The sequence below is a fragment of the Bombina bombina genome, chromosome 3, assembly GCF_027579735.1.
Source record: "Bombina bombina isolate aBomBom1 chromosome 3, aBomBom1.pri, whole genome shotgun sequence".
NCBI classification, from domain to species: domain Eukaryota; kingdom Metazoa; phylum Chordata; class Amphibia; order Anura; family Bombinatoridae; genus Bombina; species Bombina bombina.
Window position 1 is genome coordinate 974,568,804 of NC_069501.1, and position 17,036 is coordinate 974,585,839.

A 17,036-nucleotide genomic window follows, 5' to 3' on the forward strand; every position below is an offset into this window, starting at 1 on the left:
AACTACTGGAGAGACATAATTGGAGAAATAGAAAAAGTTCTAGATACCCAATTCCCTCTAGACCCCACAATCTGGTTACTAAGTAGACCTCCTAACATTAAACAGAAACATTGCCTCAAACTTTTTTACATCATGACTAATAGTGCTAGATACCTATTAGCTAGAAATTGGAGAAGCAAGGAGGTCCCCTCCACATTGCTATGGACTAAGAGAGTCTCAGAATTCCTTGACCTAGAAGAGTTTTACTTTGTTAAATATGCCAAAATGGAGGTATACGCTGAAATGACAGCACTATGGGAACACTACCTTAAATTGTAACACCCTACACTAAACACGCTTAAACAAAATGAACCATAACATTGTTGCCTATTTGCACCCTAAAAGCATACACAAGGTGGGAAATACAAATCCATCGCCAAATCCATGAAACCCTAATTGTCTAAACAGAATCCTAAACGAGTCAACCTGTCTTAACTAAAGGAAAAGTAGTTGACAACTACCTCACCAAGTACAGCAACACCACCTCCTCATTCTTTCCCCCATTCCTCTCTTCCTATCACTTTCTTTAACCCCTTCCCTATAGTTTATCTAAATTGTTTACACTACTCTCTATAAAACTGAGGTTTACTAAACGAGATCCATGAGTGGTCTCTTATACTCTGAAGGAGCCTTATATCGTTCTATGGAGATCAAGGGATCCAAAAGAGGCCCCTTGCGACCACCAGAAGGCTCGAAGACTGTAAGGCACGTTAAACTCTGTTAAGATTGTATTCTGATACTGTTTTGTTTATATTTTATCTTGATTTAAAGAATTTTGTAAGCCTTTTTCAAACCTCAACAAAAATATTAAAAAAAAAAAAAAAATTAAATGAAAGTGAATTTTGGTAACATTTCTTAAATTTAAATAATTATTCATATTTTCTAAGTAAGGGTAACATTCTATATATTTCCAGCTAAATGATAGTTCTAATATATTTAATAGACAAGGTAAAATTCAAATATAAAAAAAACAAACAATTTATTTTTTACCATGACTATAAAGCAAGTCATGGGTTAATTAAACAGATGCATGTAATTGATAATTAACTATACCTTTAAATAGAGGCTCTATACACAGCACTAGTTATGCCAGTGAACAAGGGCTGACATTAGGCCCGAAACATGTTTGGCTGCTGCTGCTCAAACTCAGTTAAAGGATTGTAGCTGATTGCTAGTTTTTCATGTTTTTACATGCTATTGACTTTTAAATATTTTTGTACTCAATAAAGTTGTGATTTAAATTTTTACTTATTGCCATATTCCTTTTATATATGGTACGGAGATGTGGATTAGCAGAGTGTATATATATATATATATATATATATATATATATATATACAGGGAGTGCAGAATTATTAGGCAAGTTGTATTTTTGAGGATTAATTTTATTATTGAACAACAACCATATTCTCAATGAACCCAAAAAAATCATTAATATCAAAGCTGAATAGTTTTGGAAGTAGTTTTTAGTTTGTTTTTAGTTATAGCTATTTTAGGGGGATATCTGTGTGTGCAGGTGACTATTACTGTGCATAATTATTAGGCAACTTAACAAAAAACAAATATATACCCATTTCAATTATTTATTTTTACCAGTGAAACCAATATAACATCTCAACATTCACAAATATACATTTCTGACATTCAAAAACAAAACAAAAACAAATCAGTGACCAATATAGCCACCTTTCTTTGCAAGGACACTCAAAAGCCTGCCATCCATGGATTCTGTCAGTGTTTTGATCTGTTCACCATCAACATTGCGTGCAGCAGCAACCACAGCCTCCCAGACACTGTTCAGAGAGGTGTACTGTTTTCCCTCCTTGTAAATCTCACATTTGATGATGGACCACAGGTTCTCAATGGGGTTCAGATCAGGTGAACAAGGAGGCCATGTCATTAGATTTTCTTCTTTTATACCCTTTCTTGCCAGCCACGCTGTGGAGTACTTGGACGCGTGTGATGGAGCATTGTCCTGCATGAAAATCATGTTTTTCTTGAAGGATGCAGACTTCTTCCTGTACCACTGCTTGAAGAAGGTGTCTTCCAGAAACTGGCAGTAGGACTGGGAGTTGAGCTTGACTCCATCCTCAACCCGAAAAGGCCCCACAAGCTCATCTTTGATGATACCAGCCCAAACCAGTACTCCACCTCCACCTTGCTGGCGTCTGAGTCGGACTGGAGCTCTCTGCCCTTTACCAATCCAGCCACGGGCCCATCCATCTGGCCCATCAAGACTCACTCTCATTTCATCAGTCCATAAAACCTTAGAAAATTCAGTCTTGAGATATTTCTTGGCCCAGTCTTGACGTTTCAGCTTGTGTGTCTTGTTCAGTGGTGGTCGTCTTTCAGCCTTTCTTACCTTGGCCATGTCTCTGAGTATTGAACACCTTGTGCTTTCTTGCACTCCAGTGATGTTGCAGCTCTGAAATATGGCCAAACTTGTGGCAAGTGGCATCTTGGCAGCTGCACGCTTGACTTTTCTCAGTTCATGGGCAGTTAATTTGCGCCTTGGTTTTTCTACACGCTTCTTGCGACCCTGTTGACTATTTTGAATGAAATGCTTGATTGTTCGATGATCACGCTTCAGAAGCTTTGCAATTTTAAGAGTGCTGCATCCCTCTGCAAGATATCTCACTATTTTTTACTTTTCTGAGCCTGTCAAGTCCTTCTTTTGACCCATTTTGCCAAAGGAAAGGAAGTTGCCTAATAATTATGCACACCTGATATAGGGTGTTGATGTCATTAGACCACACCCCTTCTCATTACAGAGATGCACATCACCTAATATGCTTAATTGGTAGTAGGCTTTCGAGCCTATACAGCTTGGAGTAAGACAACATGCATAAAGAGGATGATGTGGTCAAAATACACATTTGCCTAATAATTCTGCACTCCCTGTATATATATATATACCTGTATTATATATATATATATATATATATATACACACAGTATTATTCCCATTAGCTTAGAGTTCAATAATTGTGTGCATGTGAATGACAGTGGCTACCACTGTGTGTATGTAGATGTCTGTGTGCCTGATTGTGCATGTGAATATCTAGGGGTGCCTGTATGTGTATTGCTTATGTGTGTGGGTGTCTATGTGTACTTGTGTGTTTAGTGCATATGAATGTTTATGGGGGTGTGTGCGGGCATATGGATACCTCATTTAAAATTAAAGGACAGCATGATATTGAAAGTCCAGGAAGCAGCTGGTAGCACTTTTATGAGGGGGGGGGGGCACATTTTGTTATTTTGCCCTGGGAGCCAGTTTCTCTAGAAACGGCCCTGGTCCCAGTAGTGTATTGCTGCTCTGGAGCTGACTTTAACAATGTGTTTAACTCATTTGCAGAGGTTAAACACATACTAATATGCAAGCAATAGAGAAATAATTTTGTGCTCTAACATATTAGAACTTTTACATATCTTTAAATTGAAATTGGAAACAGAAAGGGTTATGAGACCCAACATATTTATGTCATGATTCAGATAGAGCATGCAATTTTAAACAACAACATAAATTTACTTCTATTAGCAAGTTTTCTTTGTGCTCTTTATACCTTTTGTTAGCAGGGACGTATGAGGAGCTCTAAATGGCAGCAGTTTTACAAGAATGTTATCCATTTGCAAGAGCACTAGATAGCAGCACTATTTCCTGCCATGTAGGGCTCCAGATGCCTACCTAGGTATCTCTTCAACATAGAATATCATTAGAACAAAGCTAATTTGAAACTAGAAGTAAATTGGAAACTTTTTTTAAATGGTATCCTCTGTCTGAATCACAAAATAACGTTTTTGGGTTTCATATCCCTTAAAACTCAGTGCCTGCACAAAAAAAAGGAATTCACTCCACCACCTTACTCAGGAGCTTTAGTTTTGTACTGTACTATTTGTATCTCTGCAACATATTCAGGAAAACAGGTGACAACCGTGTGAAGGTAAACTTTGATGAATGAAAGCCCGTTTTTTAAAAATACTATTAAAAACAGGGGCACTTTCATTCATCAATGTTTACAAAGCAGCCGTTTTGATTAAAAACTTACCTTTTTTTCTTTTCACAGCTACAGCAGCATCCCCCTCCTGGAAATCCTCTCTTCACACGTCAACAATGACTAATCCAGCTTCTTCCAATCACGGGTTTCCCCCCAGGGTGGTTATTGCCTGAGGCCATGCTGTGATTGGAGGAAGCCGGATTAGTCATTGTTGACGTGTGAAGAGAGGATTTCCAGGAGGGGAAAGCTGCTGTAGCTGTGAAAAGAAACAAAGGTAAGTTTTTAATCAAAACTGCTGATTTGTAAACTTTGATGAATGAAAGGGCCCCTGTTTTTAATAGTATTTTTTAAAACCGGGCTTTCATTCATCAAAGTTTACCTTCACTTTTAGGGTACACAAACAGGGAAGCTTGTCTATATAAGTCATGCCCTCAAACACTGAAGTTACCTGGGTTGTAAAAGATCTAAAGCACCAAATGAAAAAGTCTGTGGCCTTTGGAAATTCACCAGTGCTCTGGGAATCCATACAGATTTTTCAGGGGAGGGTAAACCAGTTTTTTAAGTGTGAGTTTTCCATGGCCTTGCGGGAACTAATAACATGAATGTGCCAGATTTGCCTGACATAGACTTCAATGGAGTGGGACACCTATACATCCTCGCTAACCCGACTGCGTATATTCAAGAACGCTAAACCGTTCATGAAAATTTAGTAATCTAATTTATTACTAAAAATGATTAAACAAACTGTAAAATATATAGATATATTCTATATATTCTATATTATTTAGACTATTTTACAGTATGTTTAATAATTCTTAATCATTTTTAATATTTTTTTATTTTCTATATTTAATATTTCAAAAATGTGCCTTAAAGGGCAGTATACACCAATTTTTATTAAACTGCATGTAATATACACTACTATAAAGAATAATATGCAAAGATACTGATATAAAAATCCAGTGTAAAACCTTTTAAAAACTTACGGGTAGATTACGAGTTTTGCGGTATGAGGGGTGCGGTGCTAACTTGCACGTTATTGTCACCGCTCACTTCACTACAGCACTGGTATTACAGGTTTTGACAAACCCGGCGTTAACAGGCAAGAAGTGAGCATAGAGCAAAATTGAGCTCCACACTGCACTCCAATACCAGCGCTGCTTAAGTCAGCGGTGAGCTGGTTATACGTGCTTGTGCACGATTTCCCTATAGACATCAATGGAGAGAGCCGACTGAGAAAAAGCTCAGTAACGCAGTCCCATTGATTCCTATGGGGAAACACATTTTATGTTTACACCTAAAACTCTAACATGAACCCCGAGTCTAAACACCCCTAATCAAACACCCCTAATCTTACACTTATTAACCCCTAATCTGCCACCTTTGACATCGCCAACACCTACATTATACATATTAACCCCTAATCTGCCGCTCTGGACATCGCCACCACCTACATTATACTTATGAATCCCTAATCTGCTGCCCCCAACATCGCCGACACCTACATTACATTTATTAACCCCTAATCTCCCGCCCCCAATATCGCCGCAACCTACCTACACTTATTAACCCCTAATCTGCCGCCCCCAACGTCGCTGCCACTATATTAAATGTATTAACCCCTAAATCTAAGTCTAACCCTAACACCCCCTAACTTAAATATAATTTAAATAAATCTAAATACAATTACTATCATTAACTAAATTATTCCTATTTAAAACTAAATACTTACCTATAAAATAAACCCTAAGCTAGCTACAATATAACTAATAGTTACATTGTATCTAGCTTAGGGTTTATTTTTATTTTACAGGCAAGTTTGTATTTATTTTAACTAGGTAGAATAGTTACTAAATAGCTATTAACTATTTACTAACTACCTAGCTAAAATAAATACAAATTGACATGTAAAATAAAACCTAACCTAAGTTACACTAACACCTAACACTACACTACAATTAAGAAAATTCCCTACATTAAATACAATTAAATAAATTAAATTAAATTAGCTAAATCACAAAAAAACCACCAAATTACAGAAAATAAAAAACAAATTACAAGATCTTTAAAATAATTACACCTTATCTAATAGCCCTATCAAAATAAAAAGCCCCCCCAAAAATAGAAAAAAAAACCCTAGCCTAAACTAAACTATCAATAGCCCTTAAAAGGGCATTTTGCAGGGCATTGCAACAAAGAAATCAGCTCTTTTACCTGAAAAAAAATACAAACAACCCCCCAACAGTAAAACCCACCACCCACACAACCAACCCCCCAAATAAAAGCCTAACTAAAAAAACTAAGCTCCTCATTGCCCTGAAAAGGGCATTCGGATGGACATTGCCCTTAAAAGGGCATTTAGCTCTATTGCTGCCCAAAGCCCTAACTTACAAAATAAACCCACCCAATACACCCTTAAAAAACCTAACCCCCACACTAAGCCCCGAAGATTCACTTACCGGGAGAAGTCTTCATCCAAGCGGCAAGATGTCAGAAGTGGTCCTCCAGATGGGCAGAAGTCTTCATCCAGACGGCATCTTCTATCTTGATCCTTCCGAGGCGGAGCGGCTCCATCTTCAAGACATCAGATGCGGAGCATCATCTTCAATCGACGTCTTCTTCGGAATGAATATCTCTTTAAGTGACGTCATCCAAGATGGCGTCCCTTAGATTCCGATTTGCTGATAGAATTCTATCAGCCAATCAGCCAATAGGATTGAGCTTGCATTCTATTGGCTGATTGGAACAGCCAATAGAATGACAGCTCAATCCTATTGGCTGATTGCATCAGCCAATAGGATTTTTTCTACCTTAATTACGATTGGTATTTCTGCCTTGATTCCGATGAAAATAAAAAAGCCCCGCCAAAATAAAAACACCCCCTAATCTAATACTAAACTACCAAAAGCCCTTAAAAGGGCTTTTTGTAGGGCATTGCCTTACGTTAAACAGCTCTTTTGCATTAAAAAATCTAAGTTTTCCCTAACAGTAAACACCAAACCCCCCAAAATTAAAAACCTAACACTAAAACCCAAAGCTACCCATTGCCCCTAAAGGGGCATTTGTATGGGCATTGCCCTTAAAAGGTCATTTAGCTCTTTTACTGTGCCAAAAATCCCTATTCTAAAAAAAAAACAACCCCCCAAAAAATAAAATCCTGACTCTAAACCCCAAATAGGTACTCACCATTTCTGAACTCCAGCGGAGAAAGTCTTCTTCAAAGCGGTGATCCCTTCTTCCATCGCGGCGACGTCTTCTATCTATTATTATTATTATTATCAGATATTTGTAGAGTGCCAACAGGTTCCGCAGCGATATGAACATGGGTGGTATATAAAAAAAATGATTACAGGGATCAAATGGGGAGAGAGGGTCCTGCCGAGAGTTGCACTGTTGTGGTCGGCTCTTATGAAGGTGAACTACAAACAGCTGGGCTCATAGGCTTACATGCTATGAGGTTTTAGGGGATAGCAGTGGAGATAGGAAGGTTAGTGTAGGTTGTAAGCATCCCTGAATAGTAGAGTCTTCAGGGAGCACTTGAAGCTTTTAAAACTAGGGGAGATTCTTGTGGAGCGAGGGAGAAATCTTGTAGACGGAAATGGGAGGAGGTAACAAGAGAGGAGGAGAGTAGGAGATCATGAGCGGAGCGAAGGGGACGGGAGGGAGAGTATCTGGAGACAAGGTCTGAGGTGTAGGGGAGTCAGGGCAATTGAGGGCTTTGTGTGTCAGAGTGAGAATTTTGTGTTTAATCCTGGAGGTAAGAGGAAGCCAGTAAAGCGATTGGCAGAGAGGTGCAGAAGATGAAGAGCGACATGCAAGGAAGATGAGCCTGGCAGAGGCATTCATTATGGATTGTAAAGGAGCTAGGCGGCAGCTAAGGAGTTGCAGTAGTCGAGGCGGGAAAGGATGAGAGAGTGAATTAAAATCTTTGTTGTGTTGTGTCTTGTGAAAGGAAATGTCTAATTTTAGCGATGTTTTTAAGGTGGACGCAGCAGGCTTTAGCCAAGGACTGAATGTGAGGAGTGAAAGAAAGATCGGAGTCAAGTGTGACCCCAAGACGTCGGGGTCAACAGTTATAGAGACATGGGGGTGGAGATTTTGGAAGTAAGGGGGAAAATAAGGAGCTTAGTTTTGGAGAAATTTAGCTTCAGGTAGTGAGAGGACATCCAAGATGAGATATGAGAGAGACAGTTAGTGACACGGGATAGCAAGGAAGGAGATAGTTCTGGTGCAGAGAGGTAGATTTGGGTATCGGTGGCATACAAATGATAATGAAATCCATGGGACTTTATTAAGGAACCTAGTGAGGACGTGTAGATTGAGAAGAGAAGGGGACCGAGGACAGAGCCTTGTGGTACCCCAACAGAAAGAGGTAACGGGGCAGAGGATACCCCAGAGAAGGCTACACTAGGAAGAGAACCAAGAGAGAGCTGTGTCACAGATGCCGAAGGATTGTAGGGTATGGAGCAAAAGAGGGTGGTCGACAGTATCAAAGGCTGCAGACAGATCAAGGAGGATAAGTAGAGAGAAGTGGCCTTTTGATTTTGCTTTAAGTAGGTCGTTGGTAACCTTAACAATTGCTGTCTCTGTTGAGTGAAGGGCGGCGAAATCCAGATTGCAGTGGGTCAAGGAGGGAGTTTAATGTAAGGAAATGGGATAGATGTGCATATACTAGCTTTTCAAGAAGCTTTGAGGCAAGAGGTAGTAGGTAGCCGACGCGGAGCGGAGATGAGATGAGCGCTGAACAGAAGACCAGCAACTGCGGAGCCATCAAGCTTGTTAAAATCAAAATCTTCACATAGAAAATAATGTACTTTTTATTATTTCATATATATATATATATATATATATATATATATAGATAGATATATATATCTGATACTGTTCATGTATAATACATATCTATACCTATATATCTACAGGAATATATATAGGTATAAGTATGTGTATGTATATATATATATATATATATATATATATATATATATATATATATATATACAGTTGTGCTCATAAGTTTACATACCCTGGCAGAATTTATAATTTCTTGGCCATTTTTCAAAGAATATGAATGATAACACAAAAACTTTTCTTTAACTCATGGTTAGTTGTTGGCTGAAGCCATTTATTATCAATCAAATGTGTTTACTCTTTTTAAATCATACTGACAACACAAACTATCCAAATGACCCTGATCAAAAGTTTACATACCCTGGTGATTTTGGCCTGATAACATGCACACAAGTTGACACAAAGGGGTTTAAATGGCTACTAAAGATAACCATCCTCACCTGTGATCTGTTTGCTTATAATTAGTGTGTGTGTATAAAAGGTCAATGAGTTTCTGAACTCCTGACAGAACCTTGCATCTTTCATCCTGTGCTGCACTGACGTTTCTGAATTCTGAGTCATGGGTAAAGAAAAAGAAATGTCAAAGGATCTGTGGGAAAAAGGTAGTTTAACTGTATAAAACAGGAAAGGGATATAAAAAGATATCCAAGGAATTGAGAATGCAAATCAGCAGTGTTCAAACTCTAATCAAGAAGTGGAAAATGAGGCGTTCTGTTTGATGACATATTGAATTCATCTTGCCATCAATTCTGACCAAATTTCCTGTACCTTTGTAGCTCACACATCCCCAAAACATCAGCGATTCACCTCCGTGTTTCACAGTAGGAATGGTGTAACTTTCATCATAGGCCTTGTTGACTCCTCTCCAAATGTAGCGTTTAGCGTTTGACAATTCTTTTTCTTTACCCATGACTCAGAATCCAGATTCGTCAGTGCAGCACTGGATGAAAGATGCAAGGGTCTGTCAGGAGTCCAGAAACTCATTGACCTTTTATACACACGCACTATTTACAAGCAAACAGATCACAGGTGAGGATGGTTACCTTTAATAGCCATTCAAACCCCTTTATATTAACTTGTGTGCATGTTATCAGGCCAAAATCACCAGGGTATGTAAACTTTTGATCAGGGTCATTTGGGAAGTTTCTGTTGTCATTATGATTTAAAAAGAGTAAACACAGTTGATTGATAATAAATGGCTTCAGCCACACACTAACCATGAGTGAAAGAAAAGTTTTTGTGTTATCTTTCACATTCTCTGAAAAATGGCCAAGAAATCATAAATTCTGCCAGGGTATGTACACTTATGAGCACAACTGTATATACATGTGTATTTACAATAAAAAGGTCATTATCCTGTAAGTGAAGAACGTTGGAATGTTAAATATGTACAGTAAGTATACAGTAAAACACGTTCAGATATATTTCGAGTTTTGCGTTATGAGTGAAAAAGCATTGTTATGCTTTATAACGCTGATTTTTCCCCAACGCTGCTATTACAAGTCTTGTCAGTATAGGTGTACCTCACACCTTTTTGGCCGTCACGCAACGTCAGTACCGCACTTTTAAAAAAGTCCTTTTTCAATGGGACTTCCATTGCACCGGTATTACAAGTTTTGCGGTGAGGCTAAAAAGTGAGCGGTACACTCTATAACGACAAGATCCGTACCGCCATCTAAAGTCAGTAGTTATGAGTTTTATGTTACAAAGCTGTAGCATACAACTCATAACTAAAGTGTTACAAAGTACACTAACACCCATAAACTACCTATTAACCCCTAAACCAAGGCCCTCCCGCATCGCAAACACTATAATAAATGTATTAACCTCTAATCTGCCACTCCGGACATCGCCGCCACTATTAAAATTTATTTACCCCTATTCCGCCGCTCCCCGACATCGTCGCCACTATAATAAACCTATTAACCCCTAAACCGCCACCCTCCCGCATCGCAAACACTATTTAAATATTATTAACCCCTAATCTGCCGTCCGCCCACACTGCCGCTATAATAAAGCTATTAACCACTAAACCGCAAGCCCCCCACAATGAAATATACTTAAATAAACTATTTACCCCTAAACCTCTGGCCTCTCACATCACTGCATAAATATATTAACCCCTAAACCTAACCCTAACCCTAACATAACCCTAAGCCTAAGTCTAACCCTAACACCCTCTAACTTAAATATAATTAAAATAAATCTAAATAAAACTTACAATTATTACCTAAATAATTCCTATTTAAAACTAAATACATAACTACCTATAAAATAAAACCTAAGCTAGCTATAAAATAACTTATAGTTATAATATTGTAGCTATCTTAGGCCTAGATTTAGAGTTTTGTCGGTAAAAACTTGCGGAGCTAACGCTCCTTTTTTTTCCAGCGCACCCTTAAGCTAACGCTGGTATTATGAGTTTTCTGAATAGCTGCGTTAGCCTCAGAAAAGTGAGCGTTGAGCCAAATTTAGCTCCCCTTCTACCTGTAATACCAGCGTTGCTTACGGTAGCAGTAAGATGGAAAAACGTGCTCGTGCACGATTTCCCCATAGGAAACAATGGGGCTGAGCTGGCTGAAAAAAAAACTAACACCTACAAAAAAGCAGCGTTCAGCTCCAAACGCAGCCCCATTGATTCCTATGGGGAAATACTTTCTAAGTCTACACCTAACACCCTAACATGAACCCCAAGTCTAAAAACCCCTAATCTTACACTTATTAACCCCTAATTTGCCGTCCCTGCTATCGCCGACACCTGCATTATACTATTAACCCCTAATCTGCCGCTCCGGACACCACCGCCACCTACATTATCCCTATGAACCCCTAATCTGCTGTCCCTAACATCACTGACACCTATATTATATTTATTAACCCCTAATCTGTCCCCCCCAATGTCGCTGCCACTTACCTACACTTATTAACCCCTAATCTGCCGACCGGACATCGCCGCCACTATAATAAATGTATTAACCCCTAAACCGCAGCACTCCCGCATCACAAACACTATAATAAATTTTATTAACCCCTAATCTGCCCTCCCTAACATCGCCGCCACCTACCTACAATTATTAACCCCTAATCTGCTGTCCCCAACGTCGCCGCTACTATAATAAAGTTATTAACCCCTAAACCTAAGTCAAACCCTAACCCTAACACCCCCCCTAAGTTAAATATAATTTAACTGCATCTAAATAAATTTACTATAATTAAATAAATTATTTCTATTTAAAAATAAATACTTACCTATAAAATAAACCCTAATATAGCTACAATATAACTATTAGTTACATTGTAACTATTTTAGGATTTATATTTATTTTACAGGCAACTTTGTATTTATTTTAACTAGGTACAATAGCTATTAAATAGTTAATAACTATTTAATAGCTACCTAGTTAAAATAATTACAAAATTACCTGTAAAATTACCTCCTCCAGCATATCTATCATCAGCTTAAACTGCTCACTTTCCTAACTGGAAAATATGGTTTAGAATGTAGCCTGGTCTGTGCTTCCAGGAAATTCTAACTTCCTCTTCTCTCTCATTTTAAACTCCATCTTTAACCTTTTTATTATTATTATTATTATTATTCTTTATTTATAAAGCGCCAACAGATTCCGCAGCGCTGTTCATAGGTAACAAAGATAAAAAGGACAGTACAATATGAGACACCAGACAAAATTTAACAAACAAATACAGGAGGAATTGGGAGCCCTGTTCCCGTGGGAACTTACAATCTAAATGGGTAGGAGGGTGAGAAACAGGAGGTGGGGACTGCAAAGGTGGGAGTGATGTTAGTGTGAAGTTAGATGAGGGCAACTATTAGGCAAGTGGAATAATTTTTGCAATAATTCTTGTAGACCCTGTACAAGTAGCAACATTAAATGTATTTTAATGAGTACAGCAGCCAGCCGCAGTAAAGAGAAATTAATTAAGAGGTTCCAGTCTAAAATATATTTGTTGGCCTCACTTAGGGAAATATTTTGGCTTTTCATTTAATATATGTATCTCTCAATGCATCCCAGTTGATGCAAGGATGTTTTGACAATAAATTATTTCCATTTCTACCACACTGGTTGGTTGTTTAAAAAAATCTAAGCCCACCCATCCCAGAAGCATTCTCAAAATTATTTGGGACTCAAACCCCCATGCTACCCTACTGCTACTCTACCATATTACTGCTAGATAGATTATTGTACTGAATATAAATTATATGTATGTGTTAGCTGTAAATGCAGATCAAAGACATTAAAAGCAATACATGAAATACACAAAAATAGAGTTAACCACAAATATAGGAACTACCTAAATTAGTCTCATGCTGGGTTGGTTGTCGGTTACATCTATTTGAAACTGATAAATGTTACCGGATTGTAAAAAAGTAAAATGCAAAATGCTAAAAACCCTTGTGACGAAAAAAAAAACTAAAATAATAAATAAACCTGTACAGAATTTAATCAAATATAGGTCTCACTCCTTTCCTTTCAACATGGGCTTTTTCAAATAAACTGAGATTCAGATTTTGCAGATTCAATCTAAGGCTAACTCCCCACTTTCTAAAGCTTCTATAACATGAATAAGAACAATATACCCACTGTCAGGTGACCACATGTAAGAAAACATAAGAAAGCCTGACATATACAGGGTCCATGGAGCTGCAGTAGAACAGGAGGGAAGTGTTACTGATTCAGTAAACAAAAGAATAACCAGGATTGTGAGCTCCAGTTAAGAAATTGTTGGCTCTTGGTACAGCCTGAAGACAACGGAATATAATCTACATTTTTTTATTTATTTTCTACAAACAAATTGCTCGGATAACACAAAGATGAAACACAGAAAAGCAACACATCCCTGCAGTCATAATGTAATCCCATGCAAGAAGCATTTACAAACACCTGTCAACTTTGGTGTATAAAGACCCTGACGGCCCAAATCTAGAATATTCCTTTCTGTTTACCCAGGATGATTGGGTGAGCCAGATGGGATGCCAAATGAAATTCTTCAAATGCTCCAAGCAGCATATTTTTTTAAATCATTTGTCAATGTACTTGCTAATCAATGTAGTGCACAATAATCACCCGGTTAACAGATATTAAAAAGGAAAAAAGGCTGAGAAAGAATAGATTTAATGGAGTCACATGACAAACTAGGCAAACATGGTATAACAAAAGTAATACAATAAGGGATAAGCCCCCATTCCTGACATTACATACCCTTAAACAAAACCAACATTAACCAAAAACCAAAATAAAGATGAACACAGAGCTGGAGGTTAAGACCATGCAATGGTCGCTTTTATTTAAATAGCACAACATATAATGATTAGACACAAAGTCACTCTTCAACTGAAGTCCTGAACAAAAACCCCATACAGCACTAGAGGTCAATGCCAGCATAGCCCTTGGAAGAGTCTAACGAGACCTACCAAAAGCCTCAGATGCCGAAGGGTTCTTCAGTCAGCAGACCCATGGGCCTGGACACCACCAGGGCTCCACACAGGGACATCACCCCACCCTATAGCCCGACTGTCACCCTTAAAGGCTCTGTACACAGAAAAGGTGGACTATGACCTACCAACGGTAGGAGATAAAATTATTGAACTCCAAACTTTCAGACATTGGAGCAATAAAGCCTACAGCAAATTAGCAACCAGGGGAAGGCAAATGTTACAAGCCGAGAACTTACCAAGATTAGATCAGGTGGCCCTTCAGAGTCACCACCAAAAAGACCTGAAAAACAAACACAGAGAGGGAGGGAATGAAAATGAGTAGGAAAAGATCCAAATAAAAGACAAAGATGAACTGGCTCCCACTCTAACCTTCAATATAGTAAGTATAAACCCTCCCCTAACTCTGTAACAAAGCCGCAACTCCACACTGAGATCTCCATGTGACCTAAGGGGCAAGGACCTTCATTTTGTTTCAGGAGACACGCATTCTTACACTTGGTAGGACTAAGTAACTTAATGTTCTGGGTAGTTAACCTGATATGATTGCTAACCTGACAAAGGAAAGATCAGGGCTCTTTCTGTAAACAACAGCTGTGTGGGCTTGATCATGTTGCTAACATGGAGATGATATAGGAAATCTCCTGTTGATTTTTTTCCCCATAGTTTCTCCATTATAGCAACTTGCATAGGATCTAGCCTATAATTTGCATCTGCAATAGAGTTCTAGAAACCACAAATATACTTATTAATTGCAAAACAGCATGAAACTGTTACTGCTACTCAGGGCTTCTTACTTAAATGACTCACGCTAATTATAGGTGAAATCAATCTCCTGCTTCTTTGTAGTGTTTTTCCATTTAATAAAATATCAAAGATGTAAGTGTGAAATATATCCTCCAGCAGTAGTAAAGGAAGACCAGCCAAGTTCTTTATAGAAACAGAAACTTTATGGTGTGGGTGTGGTCGCTGTTATTGTTTTGTTTTTTCATACTTATTAGTTGAAGAATATTTTATGAAGAAGCAAGAGGCTGAGAGAGGTGTGTGAGTTTTGTGAGTGTCTGTATTATCTATGGAGGATAAACAAAAGTTCATGTCTGAAGCATAGGAACATGGAAGCTCCCTTGCAGCTGCAAAAAAGGGCAACCTGATTGAAGGGACAGTGTACACCCATTTTCATATAACTGCATGTTGCAGACAATACTATAATGAAGAATATGCACAGATACTGATCTAAATATCCAGTTTAAAAAATGCACTTAGAAGCTCCCACTTTAGTACTGTTGATGAGTTTTTCTGGGACACCCAGTGAAAGGGGCTGGGAAAACAGGATGAGTAGACACTCCCCCTCCCCTGCATTTGAAAAGACAGATTACACAAACAGGAGCAAGCAGGAATCTGTAGACTTCAGTCTACATCTGATACTTTGGGGCTTGGTTAGGAGACTGAAAATTAGCACAATGTTATTTAAAAATAAGCAAAACTAATTTACAAAACATTTATGCAAAGAAAACTCTATTGTATAATGTCCCTTTAAAGACTGAACCTTATAATCTAAAATATTTTTTGATGAATAGACTCTACCTAAACAAATAACTGTCATTTATTTTGTCACCAAATGGAACGTTACCTTCACTTCAGGCCAGTCAGTTTGACCTAAATTGCAGGGAAATTAATGGAAACTCTTCCAATGGAAAGACTTGTGCCTTACCTTCAGGCAAACAACTGAAAGACTTGTGCCTTACCTTCAGGCAAACAACTGAAAGACTTGTGCCTTACCTTCAGGCAAACAACTGAAAGACTTGTGCCTTACCTTCAGGCAAACAACTGAAAGACTTGTGCCTGACCTTCAGGCAAACAACTGAAAGACTTGTGCCTTACCTTCAGGCAAACAACTGAAAGACTTGTGCCTTACCTTCAGGCAAACAACTGAAAGACTTGTGCCTTACCTTCAGGCAAACAACTGAAAGACTTGTGCCTTACCTTCAGGCAAACAACTGAAAGACTTGTGCCTTACCTTCAGGCAAACAACTGAAAGACTTGTGCCTTACCTTCAGGCAAACAACTGAAAGACTTGTGCCTTACCTTCAGACAAACAACTGAAAGACTTGTGCCTTACCTTCAGGCAAACAACTGAAAGACTTGTGCCTTACCTTCAGGCAAACAACTGAAAGACTTGTGCCTTACCTTCAGGCAAACAACTGAAAGACTTGTGCCTTACCTTCAGGCAAACAACTGAAAGACTTGTGCCTTACCTTCAGGCAAACAACTGAAAGACTTGTGCCTTACCTTCAGGCAAACAACTGAAAGACTTGTGCCTTACCTTCAGGCAAACAACTGAAAGACTTGTGCCTTACCTTCAGGCAAACAACTGAAAGACTTGTGCCTTACCTTCAGGCAAACAACTGAAAGACTTGTGCCTTACCTTCAGGCAAACAACTGAAAGACTTGTGCCTTACCTTCAGGCAAACAACTGAAAGACTTGTGCCTTACCTTCAGACAAACAACTGAAAGACTTGTGCCTTACCTTCAGGCAAACAACTGAAAGACTTGTGCCTTACCTTCAGACAAACAACTGAAAGACTTGTGCCTTACCTTCAGGCAAACAACTGAAAGATTTGTGTCTTACCTGGAAGACAAAGGGCAGCATGGTTTCACTGCTGGAAGATCATGCCATACTAAGCTAATTGATTTCTTTG